General features: G+C 43.3%; 1 protein-coding gene across 4 annotated transcripts in view; it reads right to left on the bottom strand.

Annotated features, from left to right (window-relative positions):
* Positions 1 to 23,271, bottom strand: part of Mettl24 (methyltransferase like 24) — a 104,801-nt gene that overhangs the window by 69,369 nt on the left and 12,161 nt on the right. For 2 of the 4 annotated variants that reach the window (XR_001232829.1, XM_013510826.1), the window contains exon 2: positions 6,873 to 6,971. The gene's annotated coding sequence lies outside the window, so the exon portion shown is untranslated. Of the gene's footprint in view, positions 1 to 6,555; positions 6,666 to 6,872; positions 6,972 to 23,271 lie in introns of all 4 variants that reach the window. The other 2 variants (XM_013510827.1, XM_013510829.1) reach the window with 2 other exon arrangements.

Consider the following 23,271-nt stretch of genomic DNA (forward strand, 5'->3'; position numbering starts at 1 on the left):
ATTCCAGACAGGAGGCTCCTGGAAGCTAGGCAAGGCACTTTGCTTAGCTCATCCATCAAAATTAGGTAAGAAAACCAAAGGGAATGTAAACCTAAGGCAAGCAGGAGTAAATCTGTAGCTCCAAGTGCACATTAAATAAACATACTTTATAAAGGATTCTGATTTGTGCATGAGACCTGTGCAGTTTGCTTGGCTGAGGCTGTTACAGTGGACGCAAGTAAGTCTGCATCTAAGATATTCACCTTGCTGAACACCAGTATTCCTCTTACTCCTCCAAACTCTCACAGTCACCATGATGCCCCATGACATGCAGCTCTAGTTGTCACATCATAGACTCTGGACTACTCCAGATGAAAAAGATGTTTGCTGCTTCAACTCATTAGAAAAAGTAATAGCAAGAATTTTCTTCATGACAAGACATTCTCGAACTGCCTAATCCATCCATTTACTTGATTTTCCAAAGTTTTATTCTAAGATGTGCATATCACATGGTGCTACTCAACTACTACAGCACCTGCATTACTATTGCTATACCCTAGGGCTGGTCTGGCAAGGCAGTCCTGACAGTCACCAGGCATGGTGAGAGTCCTCTGCTAGGACCAGGACATTTTAGAGGAAAGCTGAAACACAGAAAAGGCTAGATAGTCTTTTCCTTCAACCCAATATCTTTCTACCTCTCTATCTCCAACCACTGTTGAAGGAGAAAAATAATAATAGAAAATGGAATGGAATTTTCTCTCAAGCAACTACTAGCAAATACATTTATTAACCGGGTGCATCAATATGTTGATCTATGTAATTTGCCTTCTATTATTCCCTGATTAAGAAAAAGAAGCTATGCTCTGCCCATCTACATCTTTCCCACACATCCATCTGAGGGAAGGAAAGTTGCCACTGGAATTAGTCAGAGCACGGTTGTGTTCATTCAGCCCTGATCTACTGTGGAGGACCACCAGGATAATTCTCCTGGAAAGAAGAGCAGTTGTCTCCATTTGGGCTAAATCTGGCCCTATTTCCATGTACTGATATCTGCAGAGCTGGCTAAGTTTTGTCTTTATTCCCTCAATTGGCTTTAAGCAATGCAAATGGGTCTAACCCGGGGGCTGATGTACAGTCTTTAAAACAACACAACAGGTCAGTGATGCCCCCACCTGTAGCTCCCAAGTAGTATGTGTGTGCGAGGCCAAGCCATGCTGTTGGCTGAGAATGAGCTTTGAGAGAAGAGGTTATGACTTCTCAGGGCATGAAAATTATACATCAAAACTCAAGCACTGATCCCAAAACACTAGATACTACCCTAATCTGCGATACGCAGATTACTCTTTCTGCACCTCTCTCTCTGCATATGGCAGAGGTGATTTCAGGCCTCCTACCTAGCCCAGCTCACAGCACTCACCTACTTCCTGACACTCTCACAGTCACTCATCCCCAAGCCACTCCCCTCCTCACAAATTAATTAAACCCAGGTTCAACCCTGGGTAGAACTTTGTTGAGGTTAGCCATTATTATGACTGGACTTAGGACCCCCTTGGCTCCCCACAACTGTAAATATGCCTTAATGTCTTGATTCTCACCATGCATTGCACTGGAAATGGAAGATTGGAATTGACTTATTGGAATTCTAATAACTTCCCCTGGAATTACAAATATAAATTTCTCAGACCTCAGTGAGGTCTAGGATGGGCTTTCTATAATCTAGCAGTGGACAGATGGATACATTTATTAGCATGGTTCTCAGTGCCCTGCTTCTAGTAAGGAGCTGGCTGGTCCAGGGCAGTCCTGTGGGCCCCATGGCATTTCTGGGCCTCTATTTGCTCCAGGAAAGCTCTCTGGAATGTTCTTATTAAAAAGCTATGTGTTGATTGTCACTGCTATTGCTCTTGGTGAGCACTTCTCCACCAAGAATGTACCAATGTGAGACAGGGCATGTATGTCCGCAGGTGCTTTCCTCGTGTTTTCCTTCTGCTACCACTAAAATCTAACTCTAGCCTCTTTCACAGTGTTGAAGCTACGATCTCAGATGCATCAGAATCACTTGGGAAGTACTTAATGCAAGTTCCTGGGTTCCTCTCCATATCTACAAAATCAGAATCTTTCAGACTAACACCTGGGAGCATGCGTTCTGAGAAGCTCCCATGAGTAGGTATTACACAGATGGTTCTGAAAGTCTGCTGGAGGACTTGGCCTTCGTAAAGCCCAGGGAAATGTTCCAAACTGGTCTCACTTGTGCCTTCATGAACTGAGGGAAAAGAATATACTTGAGTCAGAGCTTTCAACTGAAAGCAGCAGCCCCTCTGACCTCATCCCTAATGAAGGGCCAGAGTGGTCAGAACATTAGCCAGAAGCCTCCAAAAGTCAGGTATGAAGGGCCATGAGTCAGGATTTGAGATCTATTTTCTCTTCCTTTGACAGCAGTAGCTAGGCCTTTATTCTGTTAAAGATAATGCTTTGTCTAATTAAACATTTCTTCATATTCCAAGATTTTATCTTGCACAGACATCTTCCTATTAGAGAGACGTTCTCTTCTATGCAATTGTGCTAATAATGTTCCCCTTTCCTCCCTCAGCTCAAAAAAAAACTGTGTAGTTTTAACCATTTATTAGCCATCTCATTCACAGACATTCACTTTGGAAAATAACTAGGAATCCTCCATAAAATCCTGCTCCTAAAATTAATTAAATATTGATTTTTTTTTTCAAACTTTCTAGTTAAGATTTATGATCAGGGCTTTAATAAACCTTCTTGCAAGCAAAATAAGTGAGGGCAACAACTCTAAGCTAAGCTCCAACTCAAGTAATTATGCTCTCTGTCTGCCTAATTCTCCTTATAATTTTAGCCAAATAAAGTGAATTAGGCCTGGACAAAGGAATATAGACTCCAGAAAAAAATGTTTGCTGAAATTATTTTTAGTTATTTAGCTTAAATGAATCTAATTTATTTTCATTTGATTTGCATCCTGGCAGCTTGAATAGTATGTCTGCCGATCCATAAGGAGAATGTGACAAAAGGAGCCCTTAAAATTTAGGGAGTTTTGGCAGTAATTACTTCAATAACCAACTGTACTGTTATTTAGAAATATTGAAAGGGTAGAATTTTATTTTTGTTGTTTTTGTCCTGCTGTGTGTGTGTGTGAGAGAGAGAGAGAGAGGGAGAGAGAGAGAGACCGAGAAAGAGACAGAGACAGGGACAGAGAGAGAGACAGAGACAGAGGGCAAACATAATAGATACCGCTGTTATAATGGTATATTATAAATGGTTGTAAAGTTGTTCTGAACTTCCAGAGCCTGAGTTCTTAGGTTATTTTTATAGAAAGATGGGTAGATAATTAGACAGATATATAATAGAAAAACAGGCTTCAAAACATCTTTTATTTTTTCATATCTAAAACAGCCACTGTTGCTTAGATTGATTTTCTACTGCAAGGCTTACTTCCTGGAAGCATATGGTTTGGGGGTTGCCATAAAAAGCTGGATCTGGAAACTTTCTGCAGAACAGAGCACTGTGTTTATAATTTAACTGTTTCTTGATAGCAACAGACGGTGTATCACTGACTACAGAATCTCATCTTAAAATCATGTTTTTTCATGTTAAAAAATACATACCTAACTCAACTAAACTTGATGTCCTGCATCCTCTACCCACATACTATATCCTCTGCTATTTCATTAAAGATGCATGGCCGAGCCATATCCCCAGGGTCCCCAAAGTGTGCCAGTTTAGGAGGAGCATGCCCATGGCTATGCCATGCCCCATGCCTCTATTCCCAATCTCCTCCACCTCGAGCCCCTTCCCGGCCCTCTGTCTACCTCTGTCAGAGTCCACATGACTTCCTGGCACTCCAGCTGTTAAGGGGAAAGAGGATATTTTATTCAGGTTTGATACCCCAGACCCCGGCACAATGCCAGCCACAAAAGAGGTGCTCAAAAGATTCCTGCAGCGATGATGTAGGAAAAAAATCAAGTGCTGGACCTTGCTGTACAAATCTGAACACACATTTGTGGAGAAATATATATATATTTTTAATTTTGAAAAGCAGCTTAAGAGGATGGGGGTGGAATTCACTTTAATACTTTCAAAGGTTTTATTTTTTTTCCTAGTCCATTATGACTCACTACTGCTAACTGTGAAAATTTTAAGTAACAGTGACTCTCATATTCTGCCAGTTTTGCAGGCTTCCATTGTCAAGATGAGTTCTAAATGAGGCATAAGCCGCAAAAGCAGCCAAAAAGCTCTGCATTCCACAGGGAAGGCGACGGTGCAGTGGTTAGCAAAACATTCTGATAAAGAACCACCTCGTGTCATCTGTGCAGGCTCCCACCTGCTGGCCTCCCACAGACCTGGAAGTGCATCGAAGCACAGGACTTAATCTGGATAAAATGGTTCCTGATTACAAAACCATTGTGAGGTCTGGAACTTTATCTCACTCTTCTGCAGGACAAGACACCTTTTAGTGAGCTATGAAGCAGTTTAGAATGTGCCATCTCAAAATACATCGAACTAGGATTGATTCTGGAGATCAGTTATTTCAAGTTGAAATCACTTGAGGAACTAAAACTTCAGAAAGGGACAGCTGGCCTGACTTGTCCTACATGCAGCAAACCATAAAGATTCTTTTGAGAGGGATGTCCTTCCCATACCAAGGCTGGACATTAATCACCAGAGAGTGGTATTTGGAGCTGCAATGAGACTGAATAAACAGACTCTTTAAAGTAACCCTGATCTCTGACTGGCTTTTACACCCCCCACCATATCTTTTGGCACTGGTCCTACACTTTGATGCCTTAGTCCAGAGATCCATTTTTTTCTGTCAGTTCTTCACAAGTTTATTTTTCTTTGTCTAAAAGCTATAAAAACATCATGCCTTAGTCATTTCTTTGGCTCTCTTTCTCTTGTTGAAGATCCCATGTACATGTACATTTAATAAAACTTTTACACTTTTCTCTTATTTATCAGCCCTTGTATTAATCAGGACCCTAAATCCAGCCAAAGGGCCCACACAGGAATTAAGGGGAGTAAAGGGAATCTTTCTACCCTAGGGCTTCAACAACCAAATCTCTATTACTGCACTCACCAAGCTGAATAATAATTATGCGTCATTTATCTGTCGTCACAATTCATTTGCTAGCTTCTTGAGGGCAGAGGCTGAATCCCCAAGGTCTAGCACAGGCATGTTCCTGGTATGTTGCAGGTGCTCAAAAATACATCGTTATTAATAACTCTATCAATCACACTGTCCACGCAAGGCAAGGTCTCAGAACTGCGAGAGACATTAGAAATAATCTGATCCAGTTCTTTCCTTTTCAAGATCGGAATAGTGAAAGCCAAAGAAACCAAGTAAATTGCCCGGGGTTACAACATCAGACTACATCACATCAGAGGATGCTTCTGTTTTTAAAAGAATTTTTCTCCTCTCAGCCCGAGGCTCACAGGACGGGAAAGGTTCAAGAGGAATCTCAAATGACCAGGGCATGACTCAAGATCACCTTCTAAGTAAATGTGCCTCATAAAGTTATATAACCTTAACCTAAAATATGTATAAAATAGAACTTGAAATCTTGTACTCAGCAACCTAATTTTGGAAGGTGGGGCTCACAGTTCTCCAATTCAGTTTACAAATTTGACACCTCTCATTTTTCTCTGGGGTCACTAAGAGTTTTTAAAAGTCATAGCTCCCCATCCTTCATGAAAAGCCAAATGATAAAATTAAAATTTCAGTAGTTTAATTAAGTCTGTATAAATCCACCAAATTAACTTGCAGCAGCAAAAATAAGATGGAAAGCACAGGGACCAATTTATCATCCCATCACCCACAATTAATTCCACAAGCTTTAAATTCCATGTTTGGATGATGAGTATAAAATCCCCATGATTGTCCGACTGCATCATATGAGAAGTGGAACTTCCTTTTACCCCTAAACTAGCTTCTCAGAGGCCCAAAAATAGCCTCTCCCACGATGAAAATGGGCTTCGTTGCCAGCAAAAGGCAGAAGAAGAAGGGTGCTGAGGGCCAGTAGGCTGAAGGACACTTAAAATCCAGAGCCCCTTAGGTCAGGCCAGGTCAACAAGTAGGATCTTTAGTGAGGCTATGCTCAGCACCCAAGTAGTCTGAGTTCTTAATTTTCTGCCACCTCGCAGGTCAGGGCTAAGCGGCCCCCAGGCCTAGTCCTCCTCCTCCATCTGCCTTTTCCCCAGGATCAGGCAATCTGACTGTGGGACCTCATGATTAGCGTGTCAGGAGCCGCAGACTCCCCTTAATGGATGGGTTCGCAGGCTGCTCGGGGCACTGACTCCTCGGTGAGTTGGGCCGGAGCTGCCACTGTGTGTTAAGTCACTAATCAAGGCCGCCTCGGCTCAGTAATGATTTAAAGTGCTCTGAGGAGAGGGAGCCTTTGGATTCATTAACTTCTCATCGTTCTGCCTCAGAGTCTCCTCTGCTCTCTTGCCCAACGTGTCCCAGGCTGCCAAGAGTCTGCAGCAGAAAAGCGAGAAGGCAAATGCCTCCAAATGCAGAACAGAGCTCAGGCTTCCAGATGACGGCTGTTTTGTGACACCTACTCACAGGGCTGAATCTGGTGCTTCACACGGTTCTCCAAAGCAATTTTCTAAAGTGGATCTTTAAAACACTTCAGCATGAATCATTAGAACATTTCGCGTTGATGAGACTCCTGGAAGGGAGAAAATGCCTTAGCAAAGGGGAGCACTTTTTCTACCTCTAGGGGAGTGGAAAAATTTAAGCAGCAATGCCTCAGAAGCCAGGTCTCCATCCTGACCCTGTCAGAAACTCCCCACCTCTCACAAGCAAACCCTTTTTTCCGAGTGGCAATCAGTGCCTTTCACACTGTTTCCAACCCCATTTAAGCCTGAAGCACAACCTGGGTGGTGCTGATATAGCTCAGGAATCTCCAGGCTTCTTCATCCAAAGACTGAGTAGGGCCTGCCCATGGCTGGAGCCGTATTTGCCACCGGGGACCCTGCAAGAGGAGCAAACACAGACAGTGTGTCAGGAATGAGAAGCTGGGTGAGGTGGGGAGGGATCACACAAGGCCAAGGTTGCCTTTGCTGTCACCAAAATGAGCACATGTGCAGAGAGGCAGCCAGGAGTGCTCTTGGAGCTACTGTCCTTAAAGCTACACAGGTCACAGGGAGACAAATGAGGCCTGAGAAAGCCAGCACACAAGTGAAGCAGGAGATAGTAATGGCCCTGGGGACTGTCTAACTTGGTATTTCCATCAAAGGCAAACTCCATTCCACCCATCAGGCTGCCCCTAAGCTGTGGCTTTATGGTACATGATGCTGCTCTCCATTTGGAAGGGACAGTCTCTTCTCTTCTATCATTTTCTAGGCTTTGAGCTTCAGGAGTATTTTCCTACCTGAGGACCATAGTGCTGAAGTCTCATCTTTCGGGGGAAAAGAACACACAAATGTGTCATAGGGCCACACCACCTAGCTGCTGAGCTGTGCATGTAAGGACAAGGACCCTGAAGCTGTCACCACCTCCCCTGGTAAGGATGGCCTTCTAGTACTGTGAGGAAAGCCCCATCTTTCAGTAGAGGGCATGAGGTGTTCCCAGAGACCAACTGGTTAGGGATGAGCCCCTGAGCCCCCTTTTGCAGCAAGGGTCTGCAGATGAAGGGCTGGAGAAGCAAAATGGGAGCCCGTCCAATTTCCAAGGGAAGCACTACTCAGGAAGTCCTTGCTAGAGCTCCTTACTATAGTTGTCACCGCCTGAGACCTCCAAGAGGCTTGCTGTGTTTCCAAGGGGAAGGGACAGCTCTGCCTACGAGGTGCGGGAAGGGCTGAGGGAGCAGAAGTTGGCAGGGCAAATATCTAGTGTTAGGGAAGCCCCGGGTTCCTCAGAATGGTCAGGATGGCTCTCAGGTGCCCATTTAAAATGATGGAAGCAAAGGAGAGGTCTGGGGACAAGAGGAAGATTTGTGCATATACACTGTTTTCCAGGCAGGTAAGGTGGCCAGTACTGTCACCCTCCCAAAAAAAACCCTAAGCAGACTTCCTATGAGACACAGTAGTACAAACTATGCTGACTGTGCTTAGAGGGGCGGCTTGGGTGACTTGGGGCTAAACTGAAAACATGGACAAAGGGAGGAGGGATCTGCCCTGTGAGGGTCTGAGGTGAGTGCAAACCCTGTGGATGTGACAAAGCATAGTCCCAATTTAGGCAACACTGTTTTCCAGGCAGGTAAGGTGGCCAGTACTGTCACCCTCCCAAAAAAAACCCTAAGCAGACTTCCCATGAGACACAGTAGTACAAACTAGGCTGACTGTGCTTAGAGGGGCGGCTTGGGTGACTTGGGGCTAAACTGAAAACATGGACAAAGGGAGGAGGGATCTGCCCTGTGAGGGTCTGAGGTGAATGCAAACCCTGTGGATGTGACAAAGCATAGTCCCAATTTAGGCAGCACTGGACACTTGTCTTTGCAGAGTCCCAGAGCCCTCTGTCCCTGCATCCCAGTGGCCTATGCAGTCTGGCACCACACAGTCCCTCTGGGCTGGAAGCACATCGCTGACCTCCTCTAGGCTGCCTTTCTAAGGGTCTGTGGGCAGGGCTGGCTTCCCAGGTGCGCCGCCAGTGCAGGCTTTGCAGGGTCATGCTTGGTTTATCATCCTGCTGACAAAGCCGTGCCATTCTCAGTAATTTTGAACAGGAGCCCCTGTATTTTCATTTTACAAGGGGGCCTGCAAATTCTGCAGCCAGTCTGCCCTGGGGAGTATCTTGCTGCAAGGACAGTCTGTCTTGTCACCGTTCTTGCCCTGTGAAGGTTGAGCAGGCAGACTCAAGCGAAAGACGGGACAGTAGCTAATAGTTCTTCCAAGGGAAGGCCTCCACTCCCATATTTCTTTGCCCATCTGAGTTAGCTGTGGATTACCATTTTGTCAAACAATATTTCTTGAGCATCAGCCACTCTGTGCCTCCACACTGGGGAGCACAGCGCTGAATAAAACTGGGACTCTCCCAAGAGACATCACGGTCAAACCGGGGGATAAGGAAGGCAGATGCGTACAAAATAACTTTGGTAAAGAAATGTGACAACATTTGGGAGGTCATTCTTTCCAGGACACTAGTTATTTCTACAATCACAAACTATAGACACATTTAAACTAACAAATGCCTTTTACTTTGCTCGGTTATATTTTTTTCCATGTCAGAGGGACACGGTGTCTTCCTAGTTTTCCATGGTGACACAAGGTCCATAAGAGCCTGCCAGGCCTGGGGTCTGAGACCTCCTGTTGTCACAGGACTGTTCACAAGTATCCCCGGCATCTGGCCCAGGAGCCTCTTGATGAAAATGGTGAAGTTCACATGCATGGTTTTCCTCTAGGTTTTGTCATGGGTCAAATAGCAAATATTTTAGACTTTGCAAGCCATATGGATTCTGTTGCATCCCCTCACCTCCTGTTGTAGCTCAAAACAGCCACAGACAGTAAGTAAATAAATGGTTGCGGCTGTGCTCCAATAAAGCTCCATTTACAAAAACAGGCCACAGACTGGATTTGGCCCACAAGCTGTAGTTTGCTGACCTCTGTTCCATCTGATCCCAGTGTGGGGGCCTGCTGGCCTAAAAGAGAGAGCTTTCTTAGAAGAGCATGAGAGACACAGGCTGTGATATCTGGGTTAAAACCAACTTTGTTATCTGGGTGACTTGGCAAATAGCAGTCAGAGGCTCAGCAGGATAATGGGGGGACCTTTACACTGGCTAATGGAGAGAGTTTTACAAAGGCAGGGGCAGGGTTTGAGGGAACCCACAGGGGATAATGCAATACCTGTGGCTGGTAATAGTAGAGAGTCCTTAGGCACCCAGGAAGTGATATGGAGAAACACAGACTCCAGCCTACCTGTCTTCCTATTCAATCTCCTGCTCCCTGTTGGCCAAACTCAAAGGGAAGGCAGAAAAGAGGGAGGCTGTGGTTGGTCACACAGTCAGCCTCCCAGCGTCACAACAGGTGGAACAGGGGAGAAATAAACAAGACCCAGGGAGGCAACAGGAAGTCTCCAGGTACATTCTCTACAAGGAGGTAGTGCGGCGAGACCATGGAGTGATTCGTCAGTGGGCATCTGTGTCTTCTGCCAAGCTTGTGTTGCAACTTGGTATGACACAACTGTGTCAACCAATAAACATAATGAACTGTAGGGGCCTGACTGAAATCTTTATCAGGTACAGTGGAGGTAGAAAGAGACAGAGCTTTGAGTATTATTCTATAAAAAATTCTGGAAAAAATGCAGATCACAGGAAATAGTCCCTGCTTCTAGAAGTCCAAAAGTACATCTAGCATCACAAATGAAATGCTTTAGACAGAGTACCAGCATTTAACCTGGGGTAACACACAAAAACAACTTCACTGATCAGGAGCTGTGAGTCCGGATGATGAATCAATATGGTGAAACTGTAGATCTACCTTACAAATCCACAACTAGGATCTTCCTTGCACTCTGATGTTTCTCATTTTTAACTGAGTGTCGAACCACGAAGAAGCGAACCATAGCAGCAGGGACAGTAAATAATACAAGTTGAGGAGTCTCAGATGGAAATGTAATGCAACACACAGCAGACAGACACCCTGAGAAGTGCTCTGGCTTAATGCTTTGATTGAGCTGTTTAAAAAACATTTCACATAAAGCAATGCTCTTATTGGAGTCGGTCTGACAGCAGTTTGTGATTATTTCCCCATAGAAACCACTAGCTTTTGTCATCTCTTTCAATTATCATTTGTCTTAATTCTCTAGTGCACTCACCAATATTTGTCTTTCCCAAATTCCCACAAACAGAATTCTCTGAGCACCTTCAAACGCCAATGGTAGATTTAACAGAAAAGGGCAAATCCTGTCTTTTTCTTTTAAATCTTCCTTCTATTACTATGATTTTACTCCAAAAGATTTCCTAAATGCCAGGATTCATTAAATGCTTTCTATCCATGAGCTTCAAAGAGCAAATGGTCATAACAATGGCATCCTTGTTGCTCCCAGGAGGTGGGAATAAAGATTCCCAGGCCTGTCAATCCATCATACTTCTTCCTTAAACAGGTAAAGCAGTGATTTAGCGAGGTGGGTGGAGGTACCATCATTTTGGATTGGTCTCTCTGTCTGTCCCCATCAGGCATCCACTGAAATGTTAGATGAAGCATCACGATGTGTTGCCACAAGGAAGCAGCCCTGTTCCTGGACCTCTCAAGGGATGGGAGTCCCTTTACTCCTCTGAAATCCATGGCCCCGCTCACTAAACCATCACAGTGTCAAGCAAAGGGCCTCCCCTATGTCGGACAAGTTCTTCAGGCCAGGCAGGATTATGAATTTCCAAGGAAGCAGCCCCCTTTTTGTTTCACAAGGTTTTGTCTGGCTCCTTCTCTAGAGAGTGTGCATTATAAAACCAGCCTTTTCTAATGAGAGGAAAAAATCTCCCTTACATTAAAAAAAAAAAAATTCCAAACATTAAGGACAGCAGGAGGTTTTCTACACTCTAACTCGTGTTGTTCAGTGACTGATTTGCAGACATCTGAAATTCTACTTCCCAAAGGGTAAAAAATGATCCCTGAGTGATTTTGCGCATCGAGATAATGGATCTGACTCAAAGAGACTCCAATGAGCACAGCCATGAGGCTTCTGGATATTTATATCACTTGTGATCTCAGAATTAAATTTTGTTTCTTTAAAAAAAGAAACTGATTCTCTCAAGACGCTAAGCTGAATTCCAAGATTTTACTTCCCAAAGATAATGCATAAAAGAAAACAACCTTTTCAAATACTTCTTCACCTACCAGCCTAGACTTGCTACTGCATGACCATGAAACCCCCAGCAAAACCAGTAGCACTAAAGAGGGGAGAGAAGAGGTAGAAGGAAAGGAGAGAGAAGAGAGGGAGAGCAGGCCCACCCATGACCCAGAAAGACAGCCATCCACTCTGCTTAGTGCAAAAGCTTTCTTTATCTCAAAAATTTGGAATAACAGCTTTCTTCTTCAGTTTCCTAACACTCATGAACGACCTCACACAGCCCATGAAAAAAAGAATGGTGCTATCATCAGATTTACAAGCAATTTTTATACAAGAAGTTTTAAACTTCATGGGGGAGAGGGGTAAAAAATGAAAGATAAAATAAGACAAAAGCAAGCTTCTAGTAATCCATTCCTCTCTGTTTCAATACCGTAGTTCTTTTGGGGATGATGAATGATTTAAATGATCCATTTCTTTTTATCATGAAGGATAGCTGATGGAATGTTTGGGATAACTTTTATAAAATTTCAGTACCCCCAAATGCACTTCCCACTGTCATCAAGCTCCTGAAAGGTTTTAGAACCAGCAATTTTCTATAGAAGGAGATGGCTAACACAAATCCTCTGCATTATGGTTGTGCCCCTGGAAAAGAACAAGGTTGTGAGCCCTGGACTCAAATTAAACAATACATTGAGGGTGTGTTGATGTGTTCGAATCTGGGAGAAACAAACCAAAAGAAGTAAAATAGATTTATTTAGTAATTTTGTTGCAATTCTGTGCTAATTAAGAGCATCTGTTGGTGGGCAGGGAACAATGCCTGCAGGGAATTGTTTATCCCTCTTTTGCAAGAGAAGCCGGATTGAGGAAGTTGTTGGGGGAGGGGCGGCCCAAAATGGCGTCTGGACAGAGCATGAACCCAGCTGCGGCTGAGTGTCTGTGGGTATTAGCTTCTGTGTTTCTCTGATGCCCTTAGATGAAAGTGCTTTTAAGCTGTAGCTGGAATATGACCAGGAGTAAAGTGGGGCTCACACGTTTTCCTTCAGCTTTTTCAAGGCACTGTCCTGTTTCTCAGACTCAGGCCCTGCTTCAAAAAGAGCAAGGGTCAGTCACGTTGCATGGTGACACTTAAAATTCAGATACCTCATCAAAATCTCTTTCAAAAAAAGACCTCAATTTCTATTCTGGGTCAGATAGGTAAAATCATTCTCCCTTTTTGTCTTCCACTTGGATACAGCAACAAAACCTGGACAGAACACACAGCACAGTTATTTGAGGAATCTGAAAAGTAAACATGAGCTGGCAGATTGGGGAAGAGAACCAGATTTCAAAGTAAGGGAATCAGAACGAGCTCTTCTGTTTTTTCTCTGGTATCTCTCCTGCCTCCTATAGTGCTGCCTGGCACAGGCAGCGGGCACTGGCACAGGCAGCAAGCCCTGAGCACCACCCCCAGTTCAGGCTCAGGCTCAGGGAGAGCAGGTAGCTCCTGCTACTCAGAAAGGTTGGAAGAATCCCCATTTTTACCCCTGTTATGGTTCGGATTTTGTTGCAAAGGGAACAATATAATATAGGACACATATTTTACAAGATTATTTCTAATAGTCACCCAAAGAATGATATACGAAAGATTGCAGGAAATCTGTGCACATACTAAGATCAAGGAATCTAGCCAAGGGCCTGGATCCCATGGAAATGTCCTGCATGACTCCAGCTGAAGACCTATAGCTCATAACAATGCCTCCCACAAGTCCACCTGGGTTACTAGAGCCAATAACAATATCTCATGCAGGCCTATTTCCTGGATCTGCACTGGGAAGGTCCAAAGGTCAGTGGTGGAATCTAGGAACTCTGTGCCAGCGGGATGAAGGATCTGTGCTAGCAAGCTGAGGGATCTCTACTGGAGCCAGGAAGTGATGTGCAAAGTAAGAACCAGAGCTCTCCTGAAAAGTACCACAGCCATCCTCAGCAACAGTGAGGTCCCGAGCTCCTCCAGTGGTGAAGACAGCTGAGTTCCCATCTGGAAAGCCAACACAGCAAGCTTCCCTAGGAGACTGGCAGTGCACCATCTTCCCCTCTAGAGCCAGGAAGCGATGCTCCGAGTGAAGACCAGAGCTACCCCAAAGTGAACCAAAGCTATTCTCAGTGCCAACAAGGTCCCGAGCTCCTCAGAGGAGAAAAACAGCCAAGTTCATCAGGAAAGCCAGCATGACGAGCTCCTCCAAAAGAACCAACAGCTCCTTACAGCTTCTACCAGCTCGCAACAGCCTTTCTCAGCTCCCAACAGGCTCCTTACTTCCCAAAAGCCTTCTTTTCTTCTTCTCCAGGTCTGCCTCTTATGCTGTTGGCAACAGTCCCCGGGTGGGCCTCCCACACCCAGCACCATGCTTACTCAGTTCAGCTGGGGGTTATAAGTTGACCACCAGTTGTCAGTCCACTACACCCCTTTTCTCTATTTCTCCATTCTTGCATTCCATGTGTCTGGGGTGGTAGAAGTCACAGTGAGACCCAAAGCCACCTAAAATTCTAAGCAAAAGGCAGCTTCCTTTCTCACATGAGGTTGCAGCCCCATGAAAGTGATGTGAACCCCACTGTCTCTCTCCCTGCCCCTTGGTCTGGGGCCCAGAACAGTCAAAGGAAGCATGAGGCAAAGTACAGGCACAGCAGAAGGACCCAAAACCCAAATCTTCTGGCCAGAGGTTTAGAAGCCATAGGGAGCCAGGAATCCTGGACAGCTGAGGAGAAGGAGTGGTGTAGGAAACAGTCCCACGCAGAGGTCTGTGAAGAACGGCACTGACCCTAAAAGCGCACACTCGTGAATCTGATTCTGGTGATGTACTGCAGACTTTGAGACATGAGCTAAGAGACAGAGCCCTGCCCAAGTCATACACTGGCCATCGGGGAGCGTGCGGGAGAACAGACCTGACACACTGCGAAGGCAGTGAAAACCAAACTGACATGAAAATCCGAGGCTGGTTGGAACTTGATGCCTGAACTCAACCAGGTCAATTGCCTGTTAAGACAAATACATCAACCGTCTCCAAATTTAACATTTAAACAAGATTCTGCATCTCCTAACATAATAGTGAAAAGGTCCAGGATACAATTCAAAACTACTAAGCAACTGGATGCTCAACTGGGCTGGGGAAAAGGCGATCGCCAGAGGCAAATGGAGGCGTGACACAGGGGAGGAACTTTCTGGACAGACTCAAAAGCAACTATATAACAATACTTTACTGAAGCACTGAAACCATTGGAAAGACAGTCCTGAAACCAGTGTCTCAGCACAAACACAGGAGGTCTTCAGAGCCAAATGGAAGTTTTAGAACAGAAAAAGAATAACTGACATAAAAATTCCAGTGGGTGGAGTCAACCTCAGAATGGCTATGACACTAAAGAGCATTGTGGAAAGCGAAGATAAAGCAATAGAGTTTCCAATCTGAACAACAGAGAGAAAAGTGGATGGGGTGGCAGGGTTGAAAGAGCCACAGGGACCTACACAACAATCCCAAGAGGGCCAACATTCACGGCATTGCTATCCCAGAGGAGTGGGAGAAAGAATGTAAGGCAGAAAACTGTATTTTTAAATCCCTAAGGGAAACACTGGAAAAATTCTTCATCTATACACATCATAATAGAACTGCTGAAAACTGAAGACAACAACAACAAGAAGTTGGGTGTCTGCTGGTGTTGGGACAGATCAAACAGTGGGCCAGGGTCAGAATGGCTAGGTGAGAACAGCAGAGCCAGCCCACGCCACAAGGTGCTTCCTCCCCTGAGCCCTCTCTGTCCAGACCCAGATCCACCTCTCCTGGTCCATTTGCTAAAAGTCTCTGGCAGCAGCCCCGCTCCTGCTGAAACCCAAATCCAGAGCAGCATTCTGAATCCTTCCCCATCAATCTGCCACCCCTGCATCATGACACAGAGAGTGGGCCGGGAAGCAAGGGAACCAGAAATCAAATCAACTCTGACAAGAAAAAACTGCACTATAACTCAAGTAGGCCTGGACAACTTTTAAGAAAGAGGGGGAAATGGGCAAAGAAAAACAAACACTCAGCTCTTGATGTATTCTTTATTCTGTAAGTTGCCCTGGTAAATTGGAAAGAGAGGCCAAGTAGAGTGGGGTTTGTTCTTAGATTGACAGCTTTAAATTCATCACTTTTTCTGTGTGTGTCAAAATGGTTCAAATTTGGGTGAGATTCAAACCCCTGAGGGGATGGTTAAGAGAATAAAACATCATGTATTCTTGGTTTTCGTCAGAGGCGGCAAAAAGACAAGCCAAGCGCCTGGGGTAGGTCCAGAACACTTCATTTGTTTTTGTAATATAGACACTGAACAGTGTCTGCATGCATAGTAGGGCTCAGATGTTAAATTGGGGATTTCACTGAGGAGGCAATCAACCAGAAAAAGAGGAGTTTTATTTCTCTTATGAATATCCGTTTATGTAAGAATATTTGCCAAGGAAAGGAAAGAGAAATTTAGAAAAGCATTCACTATATGTTGAAGGGTCCCTCTCTCTCTCTCTCTCTCTCTCTCTCTCTCTCTCTCTCTCTCTCTCTCTCTTTCTCTGTCTCCTTCCCTTGAATGTCTCTCTGAGTGTAGCCATGCATGTATATGTACCACCCCTCCACATGCACGCACAACTGCTTCAAAATCTACAAGGCACCTGGCCTTTCTGGGCTTCAAAATCCTGGGAACTTAACACCATGTAAACTAACATCAATCTGCTGGACTCATGGACTTGCTTCAGTCAAAACACTCCAGTTAAGATCCCCTTACCAGTTCCCAAACATCAGCTTCTAGGAATGGAAGGGATGGAGCACCTGGAGAAGCCAGTTTCCAGGATGTGTGGAGTCCTGAGTACCTACCACAGCCGAAGAAAAACTGAAGCTGGCAGCAGGTGAGGGGGACAGACAAGCTGTGGGAGGAAGGGAGAGGAGTGGAGAAGAAACAGGGAAAAGGAGACGAGAGAAAAGTAAGAAAAGAGAGGTTTTCCCTCAAACCTACACAGCAATCTCCACTCTCCCCATAAATTCACCTTTGACCCAGAACTGACCCCAAGGGTTTTCCAGGGCCTTTATGGTGGCTTTCAGCTCACACCAGTCCTCAAACCTCGTCCTAACCAGGGAAAAAATGTTCAGTCCTCGATTCTGAGCAAGAAATTTTTTTTTAATTGTAAAGAATTAGCATGTCTCACCACTAACCAAACAACAAGGATTGTGGCAGAAAGAATGTATCCCAGAGCACTAGGAGTGATGGCACATGCCTATAATCCTAGCTACTTGGGAGGCTGAGGCCAGAGGATCCCAAATTCAAGTGAGACCCTGTTTCAAAAGTAATTTCAAAAAGGGCTAGAGATGTAGCTCAGTGGCAGGACGCTTGGCTAGTGTGCAGGAGAATCTGAGTGTAATCCCCAGGACCACAAAAAAAAAAAAAGGAAACAAGAAAGTGAAAAGGAAATGGAAGAGAAGGGAGGAGAAGCGGGGAGGGTAAGGCAGAGAAAGGGGGGGAAAGGAAGCAGAGGGGAGGGGGGAGGAGAGGGGAGGGAACTGTTTATCCCAGAGGCCACACAAAGCACCTGAAAAGAGTCACAGCATCATCCTGCAGCCACCTTCAAGGTGGCAAGTGGGAAGGCAGCCACATGGGGCACAGCACATTGATGGGAAGCAAAACCTTTCTTGGAAGTCAGTGGTAGACACTGGAAGGTGCCTGAATCATCTCCCCTGAGAAAGAATGTAAGCAAGCAAGGCATAAGGCCTTGCTATGAGGAGAACAGCTGCGGATGGAAACGGTGCAAGAAGAAGGGCAAAATGGGTTCCAGGATCCCAGCTAAGCCCCACACCATTTACCACAGGCTAAAGGGCATCACCGATTTCCCGAGGAGGCCACCACACCCCACTGAACATGTCATTAGTTGCACATAACTGCATATGTATGCATGCATGTGATTCTTAGTTGTAAGCACGCATCCATCCCTATTAACTCTTCTTTTTCCTATTGTCCACATTGTCACTCTCTGACATTTAGATAGTGATATGCAATTTGGTAGCTTCAGTAAATCCTACCCAACAACTAGAGATAAGACTCTGGTTCTGGGCATTCCTTGCATGACTCTATATTTATAGAACATTTTTCTGTCCAAGTGCACTCTAAGTTATGATGCCTGAGAAGTTAGAAGAAGCCCAATAAATGTTTCTTTTTCATCTGTGGGAAGCTGCCAGCAGGGTGAAACAAGGCAGGCAGAGCTGGCTGGACTTCGCTGGAACCAAAAGCACTTAAGCTTCAGACCTAAATGGAAGAAAAAAATCCACCCTGTGTATCACCAAGTGGCCCTTTTAAGGAATGAGAAGAATTGCTGAAAGAAGCAGACCCATTCCAAGGTCATTTGTTACAGGGTTTGCTGATGTGTGACTCTCTGGTCCTGGGGTTCTTTGCTGAATGAGAATGAAAGTCCCCAAGGTTCAAAGTAAAGTTGCTGGAGTGATAGCTGACCTTGGCCTAGTTACTTTTTCCTTGACAAAAATAATGGGGACAAATGTGCAAATAACTATAGTAGGTCTAAGTTAGTAAAATTCTGAATACATTTCTTAATAGTATGAGGAAGGAGTAATATTGCCTGCATTGATGAAAACAAACTTCCTTCCACAAGGGAAGTCTTATATATATATATATATATAGATAGATAGATAGATAGATAGATAGATATAGATATCGATATAGATATAGATATATTCCAGAGAATGCAAACTATCTTTAGCTTTAAAATTATTTTACTTGTGTTATATTTGTAGCAAGTCCTTACATTGAAAGAGACTTCAAGGATAATCTAGACCAACTCCTTCATATTATAACTGAAGTTCAGAGAAGTGAAATGACGTACCAGAGTCACAGAGTAGGAGGTGACATGGATGAGATTTCGACAGCTATTCTCTTACTTGCCTGCTACACCATGCTGCCTCCATGCCAGCTCTCAAAGTCTTATTTTGCCCACATCTAGTTTTCTTGATCATATAGACACAACTTGCCAGGTAGCTTCAGAAGGGTCTGCCACATAAAGCCACTGTGAAGGTCTTATATTGGTAGAGTCATTGATATAACAGTTGACAACATTATGAAATTCTTTATCTAATATAATAGAATATTACTCAGCTATAAAGAAAGATAAATTTGAGGTCTTTATAGGTAAATGGTCACAACGAGAGACCATACTCATAAGTGAAATAAATCAGACCTGCACGTGCAAGCACCGCATTGTTTCACTAGTGTAAAACCTGAAAGAGTTAATTTAAACTAGGAGGTATGACAGACATTGTGAAATGATAGGAAAGCACTCAAGGGTAAAGGGCAACTGGGATGTGGGAAAAGAGAAGGGAAAGGAGACATTTTGTATGTATGCATATACAGGATAGTTAACATAGTTGTTCTACTGTCTTCTATTTCTTTGCTGAAAGAAACTGTCAATGAGTCCTTGATTGATCAATATTGCATGTCTCTATCTGTTTTCATGAGAAACCACTTTGAAGATACCAATATGTAATACAACAAACATTGTTAATTTCCTACCGCTTTGTAACTCTGTATTGTCTGTACTATTCTTTTGCTATTTTAAAAAAGGTTGTCTGTTAATGTTTTCCTCCTTTTATTTTTAAAACTTAAAAAAAAAGATATTCTTTATCTATAAGATGTGAAGCACACTAAGAAATTCATCATTGTCTCTGAAAATATCAAGGATAATGAATCCTCAGGAGTGAAACAGGACAATGAGAATGTGTCAGGGGAAAGGATTCAGGCTTTTCTGATGAATGGCAAAGGTTTATGTAAGTAGCAGCTGGGGGTCAATCTGAGTCTCTGAATGCAACCAACAGTCCAGACCTTCCCTTTACCACCCCCACCAACCCGCACTGGATATGTAGCATGAGCAAGAAATAAAAGCTTGTTGTTTTCATCCACTAAAACTTAAAATGATGGATGTTTGTTATTGCAGCATAACCTAACCTATCCTCACTAATACAAGCCCCTAAAAGATACTTGGTAAAAGAAGGTTATCATTATGATTGTATCCTCCCAGAATCTTCCCGATGCCACATGATCAGAGATTAAACAGAAGGTTACAACAGACCATTATCCTTACAGGGATTCTCAACAGTAAAAGAAAAGAAATGTAACCAAGGACCACTGTTGCACATGATGGTCATGTTTGCAGATGAGGAAACAGAAACAGAGGTTCAGAGAGATGGAATTTTTTGTGTAAATTCAAACAGCCAGTAAATGTCAGGGGCAAGATTCACACTCAGGTGTTGCTGATTCTCCTCTTCAATCTGGCCTCCCTCCAATGAACAATAACAACAGCTCACTGGATGATCTCCTGCTATTAATTATAGGGCCTGCTTCATATCAAGGTAAAGTCTTCCTCCCAGCTTTAAATAAACAGCTAATGTTCACTTGGCCCTTATTTATGCCAGATGCTACATGCATGATCTCATTGGATTCTCACATGACAAGCCAGTGAGGGAGGATCCCTGGAGATCCATTTCAGGGTCAATAGAAGACTTGGCGATAAAGACCAGAAGGAAATTCTGGTTACATGACAGGTCTTCCCGCCTGGTCTATTTTCTAAATGCATCTGACCTTTAGCCAAGTCTCTTCTCTCTTAGAACTTTCTCCCTTATTCACTGATCAGTTCAAACTCTACTCATTCTTGAGGGTCATGTTTTCATGCCACATACTGCCCTCAAATGTCCTAACCTCTCAAGCCGCGACCCTGTACAAAATGGACCATGCTAAGCAGGTACTTCGGCAATTATTACTTTTACTTCTCACTTTATACTTAATCAAACACTTGGTGTGATCTGATCCAAGAGCATCAGTCTGAGCAGACTACAGCCTTATAAAGGCACCACATGTTGTGCCTCTTTCACAGTCCCCCACAGAACTGGTTCCAAGGGACATTTTTACACTGATTTAAATGTCAGGGGGAAAGAACATGATACATCTCTTGAAGTTGAGGACAATTTTTTTTATTACCTTGGAAAAAAGAAAGAAAATTCACTAACAGGGCTTTACAGTAATACTTGAATCTAGCTAAATATACTCTTTATTTTGGTGGAAATAAATTGTTATAAATCCTCAATGTCTTTGATTCACCTTTGTTCAAACTAAAATAAAGATCAGAATGACAAGCAGTTTAGCAGAAACCTTGAAACTGCAAGAAAGCATTTCTGATCATTTAAAACACTTCAGTAAAAATTAGCATTTGTTCCAAGAGATTTTTAAAGGTTAAATATTTAAATATGAGTAATTATAAACTTTAAACTAAATCTATGCATATTCCATACCTTAAAACCATAAAGTTTTCTCTAATCTGGTTAAAAAGAGAACAGAGCTTTCTTACAATATTGAAAATTAGTTCTCAAAATGCTAAAGACTGTTGGCACATAACCTTGAACTATAACTATTTATTGCTGTAATTTTTATTGGTTAAATTTTTTTTAAAGTAGTTGTTCAGGTAAAGCTCAAATGATGCTCATAGTGGGGTAGATCCACACAAGAGGCAGGCACCACAGAGATCATTGTTTGCTTGACTCTGCTGTGGTCCAGGTTTTATTATCCATCTTGTGCAGAAACGTTCTGCAGATTCTTTTGAAATTTGGTAAGTGCAGTTCTCCTTGCAGGGATTTATTTTACAGGCAAAGTAAAGTAGCACCAATATATTTTAAAACATGATGTACAATATTTATTTTTTCAACATAAGTAGGAATTATCGTAGAACTCTTAATCTGTCTCTACAAAACCAACTTAAATGAATTAGCACTCAGAATTTCTCTCCATGTGCACTCCTGCTGATAATGGTTTAGTTTATTTTTACCAGGAGTCATTTGGTTTGTTCCCAAAACAATTCATATCAGCGGTACTAGTTATTGAAATGACACAATTTAATTGAAGCTTAGGTAAAGCCGTGAAATGTATGCACAGAAGAAAACATGTTCTCCTTTCTATAAAAAATCAAGTCAGTAAGGGCTTCGTGCTCTTTTAAAGCACTGTTGTATTAGGTATGGATGAAATAACTGTAAAAAAAAAAAAAAGAAGTCACTATAATCTTGAGAATTCTACACTCAGATTACTTCAGAAGTGTGATGTTCTTGCTCCACTTTGAAGCCACCAAAACTGGAAAGGGTGGGTGATGCAGTTTAGATGGGTTTTTGCAAGAAAGAATAAAACACCAACCATACGCACAAAAAAGGATTGGCAAATGAACACATATGCACATGTTTTCAGTTAAAATAGACTGTTCATGCCCATGTTTTTGTGATTCACTGCTTTAACCACCTTTTATATAACTGACCCACTTACTGCAAACAGTGACTTTGGATATGAGGCTTCACTCAACTTGTTAATTAAACAGCTGTAGCAATTACACAGGTGCGCAGTCAGACAAAAATGTAACGTTAGCAATCAATTTAGAAAGAACCTGGGATAATCTCATGCATAGCTAGAGGAATATAAATATGAATCAGGACATGGACACAAGAACGATGACCCATAACTTCTGTCAGGTTTACTGTATTTTCTCAAGAAGTTTTGAATTTGTCTACTTTCAGAAATTTGTTTAGCACTGATCAGTTGTACAGCACAGAGCAAGCACTTATTTACAGATAAATAAAGAAGTCAGTAAATAAATAAATAACACAAAAATCTACGGCAGAGAGGAGCCATTAGCTAGCATTTAAAAAAGCAAACATGGCTCTTCTTCCAGGTGTAGCCGAAGGAGACCAAAGGAAGTAGATCGGACCGGCTGAAGGTTTCCCATCCACACCAAGAGGAGGCAGCTGAGCCAGGCCTAGGGGACGGAGTGAGGCTCCCCATAGACTGCTGCCTACAGCTCCACCTCCGTGGAGGCTCAGCTTAGCCCAGGCCAGGGTGACATCATTCTAGAAAAGAGAAGCCCATTGTACCGGGGCAGCTCTTGGTGAAAGGTGAACACGTTACTGAACCATCTACTCCAAGTTTAGCAATCAGCCATCCCCACCATAATTGTTTATGTCTAGACTCAGTGCTCCCCAGACTGGATAAGGCGTCTGTATTCTGAAACTCCTATGAGTGATTCTGATCTGCTCTCACAGTATGAGTTCAGGCCTTCACGAGGGCATGAGCCCTCTAAGATCAACTGTTCACAAATGTGTATGCACGTGCAGATGCTCAGAATTCTGCAGTGCTTCTGAAGCTTCCATCCAACTGTCTTCATCACATTTTGGTAACTCAAAAAATGAGAACCACTGTTGCGAACTCAGTTCAAGCTTTAACTGCCTGGTCATCTGCACAGTGCTGAGGAAATCAGAAGAAAGGAACATAAGTGCTCCCTGTACAGAGCCTCCCTGTTACATCTCTCTTTCTCTACATTTTTTTCCTCCAGATTCCAATCTGTTCCTGTTTCTTCACTTCTATTTTTAAATTTAAAAGTTTTGGTTGAAAATAACTATAACCTAAGAATTCCTTGGATAAAAGACAGAACATTGAATTTCCAATTTCCCTTGCTCTACTTCTCCCATTCCATACGG

Source organism: Chinchilla lanigera, unplaced genomic scaffold, assembly GCF_000276665.1.
Source record: "Chinchilla lanigera isolate Chin_1 unplaced genomic scaffold, ChiLan1.0 scaffold00010, whole genome shotgun sequence".
Taxonomy (NCBI): Eukaryota; Metazoa; Chordata; class Mammalia; order Rodentia; family Chinchillidae; genus Chinchilla; species Chinchilla lanigera.